The sequence below is a fragment of the Malania oleifera genome, chromosome 9 (assembly GCF_029873635.1).
Source record: "Malania oleifera isolate guangnan ecotype guangnan chromosome 9, ASM2987363v1, whole genome shotgun sequence".
Lineage (NCBI taxonomy): Eukaryota > Viridiplantae > Streptophyta > Magnoliopsida > Santalales > Ximeniaceae > Malania > Malania oleifera.
Genome location: NC_080425.1, coordinates 60,037,042 through 60,040,544, shown reverse-complemented (window position 1 = coordinate 60,040,544; position 3,503 = coordinate 60,037,042). Strand labels below are relative to the sequence as shown.

General features: G+C 35.0%; 1 non-coding gene across 1 annotated transcript; it reads right to left on the bottom strand.

The window, feature by feature from the left end:
- Positions 1-3,175: 3,175 nt before the first annotated feature.
- On the bottom strand, positions 3,176-3,283 carry LOC131165146 (small nucleolar RNA R71). The gene has a single exon (XR_009139467.1). It is a non-coding gene; the product is annotated as a small nucleolar RNA R71 (small nucleolar RNA).
- Between the last annotated feature and the right edge of the window lie 220 nt (positions 3,284-3,503).

Below are 3,503 nucleotides of genomic sequence, written 5' to 3'. Positions count from 1 at the left end.
TACTAAGCCTTATGCTTAAATGGATGCCATCACGTGTAGAGGCACGACGAGTTACGCTTCCTTATGGAGGCATCCTTAATATGCTTTTTGCAAAACTTCAAATATCCTCCCTTCCGATTTCTTTGTAGAACGCACCCATTATGACATTTTCAACTCTACAACTCTTAAATTAATGGGGTATGAAAAGTATGATGATGGATGGATTCTTAAGGGAAGCAGAGGTCAAGTACGTTAACCTCCTGTTACCATTCCACCAGCATGGTTTAATCCATTTTACCAGCAATTCATCAACTTCAGCCCAAACATGCAAACAGGGCTCCAATCCCTTCAAACCAACTTCTTATCTCTTCAAGCTAATTATTCCTCCCTTGATGACCGTTTGATTCGCATCGAGAAACACTTAGCCAGTTCCTCTCGTCCCACTGATCCTATGGATATTAGTTTCGCTCCTACTAGTGATGACAGAAGTGATAATGAGGACTCTAAAAATGGCGATGATGATGATAAGGAAGACACAGAAAAAGAGCATGGTTCTGAAGAAGGCGAAGATAATGACTCAGGAGAAGAAGAAGGGAATGCAGTTGAAAAAGAACATCATTCTGATGATGAAAATTGGTATGTTTCTTAAAAATTTGACATTTGTAACTTTTTAATTGTATTTTGGCACATTATATGATAAAACACTTAGCTTGGTAGCTTTTCTTGTTTCTTTTCCCTTGTTTTTTGATTGATGTCCAAAGGAGGAGAGGTTGAAAAGCAAAGATAGAAGTGTGAAATTTATGATATGATGATGAGTATGTGTATGAAATATTTAAGTTGATGTGTGCATGGAACATGGAATATTTATAACTTTGAGCATATTGATATCTTTGACTTTAAGCATACTGAACATTTCCACATGCTATACATATTTAAAGTCATATGTTAAAGAATGATTATAGTAAGGGGGAGTTTGTTTTATTCTCATATTTGCTCCTCGTTTGTCATCATCAAAAAGGGAGAGATTGTTGGTCTAACTATGCTTTTCAATCTTGTTTTGATGATAACAAATGAATATATTTTAACATGTTTTGTTAAGTGAATTTATTTTAGGATTACATAAATCCACTCTCATGTTTGTCATGGAAGCAAACTGGAAATCAAAAGCCAAATCAAACGAAAGCTTCACTGAGTATTTAAGCATTAAAATATAAATGAAAAATCTTAAAGACCAAGAGGGACTCGAAGTCAGCATGAACATCAAGAGACTTGAAGACTTGGTGCTTAAAAGTCATATTCAGTAAAGTTGTTTGTAAGTACTTCAAATCAAATATAATTTAGAAATATAAAGCTCTTTAGGGGATACATGGACTTAGGGACCTATTTTAAAATAACGAAAAATGATTTATTAAAGATCAAAGCAAGAGAGGAAAACTAAATTTAAAAACTAAAAATGAAAAAACAGAAAGAGAACTGGTCAGCCGATTGACCAGAAAAACACTGGGTTTACTTAGCCGACTGACAGAAAATCAACAGCTAAGATAATTACCCAGCTGACTAACACAATGAACTGAAATCACTCAGCCGACTGACAGTGCCCAGCCGACTGACCCATTTTGAACTTTGTCGAGCCAGCCAACTGACAATTATTCAGGATTAATTTCTAGTAGACACTAGGGTGTCAGCCGCCTGTCCAACCAACTGACCCTATGGAAATATACTACCTAGTCGCCTGTCTAGTTGACTGACTCCACGAGATTTCAATTTTTTGAACTTAACGAAAAATTTCTAAAAATTAGTTTTGGAAATATGAATGTTATAAAAACTTGGAGGACACTCCAAGTCACTTGGGGAACAAGGAAGCTAATCCTAAAATACTTATAAATACTCCTTTAATCCCAAAGAAATTAATCATCAAGTAATCCCATAACACTCTTGCATTCAAGCTTACAATCTCTCTCAAAGCTCTCTATTGCTTACACTCCATCAGGAAGATAACTTCTGAAATCGCTGCTTAATCATCGAACTACGGTTCTTACACTGAGTTTTCTCAATTACTTAACAAACCTTTGGTGATCTCTATACTTGAGCTTCATACTTTCTTTATTAGTATTTGTTTGAATTATATTTTATGCTCTAACTTGTACAACTCTACTCTGTTTTGAGAGTTTCATTGTACTCAGATTCTAGTAGCTTTCTTGTTGTATTATTGATGGTTTAGAGCTAATTTGGATCGTTGTACCAAATGGGCGTTGATCGCTTGGAGAGGTTTCTCTTCTTGAAAAAGAGGGAATACTGTAAAAGGCTTTCTTCGCCTGGAAAGGAGCATACTTAGTGGAATTCTTTTGGTGGGATTGACCAAAGGTGAGGACGTAGGCTGGGGATAAGCCGAACCTCGTAAATATCGGTGTTCTTCTCATCCCTACTCTTTTTATTTTCTGCATTATATGTTATTTTGTATGCTGAGTGTAGGTTGCAGGGCTTAAAGTCAAAATTCAAAGAAGACTCTTGATTTTAGAAAGTACGTTTCAATTAACCATTTGCAGATCCCCCAAAGGAGTATATTGGTTAATTTGCGGAAATCTTAATCAAGAGAAACGCAATAAAATTCCATCCAAAGCAGGGTTTGCAAATAAATACAGGACTCCTACCAAAAAGCATAAAATTCTTGAATGGTTGATTGATTTTCATTTTTTGGTTGGTTGGATTGTGTTTTTAAATTTTCAGTACTTTGAAGTGATTTGGTTGTGATCATAAGTTGATTGATTTACTTACATTCTTGTTGTTGCATTAAAACAAATAAGAAGTTGAAAAAGAAATTAAAATTTTTAATTAATCCAATTCACCCCCCCCCCCTCTTGAGAACGCTATTCTAATTTCACACCCCATCTTACATTATTCTACTTTTGAATGCAAATTTTTTTAATTTTACACGTAGGATGATTCCATTGCTACCTCATTTTCATGACATTGAATATGAAAATCCCTATTTGCATATCAAAGAGTTAGAAGAAGTGTGTTCCACATTCATGGATAGAACATGCACTGAAGAGGTCATAAGATTAAAGTTGATTCCATTTTCGTTAAAAGACAAGGTAAAAGCCTAGTTGAATTCCTTGAGACCAAGGTCCATTGGGACATGGCAAGAAATGCAAACTAAGTTTTTAAAGAATTTTTTTCCCATGAAGAGGACTAATGCTTTAAAAAGACAAATCATGAATTTTTTCCAAAAGGATGTGGAAACATTTTATCAGTGTTGGGAACATTTCAAAGACCTCTTAAATGCATGTCCTCACCATGGATATGAGAATTGGAGGGTCATTAGCTTTTACTATGAGGATTTGCAACAAAAAATGAGGCAATTTGTAGAAACCATGTGCAATGGTGAGTTTTTTGACAAAGGACCCGAAGAAGATTTTGACTATTTTGATTATTTGACTGAAAATGCCAAATCTTGGGATGTCTCGGATGTGTATGATAGATCTGAAAAGCAAAAAGGTGTTAGTGGGGATGATAAGTGTCAA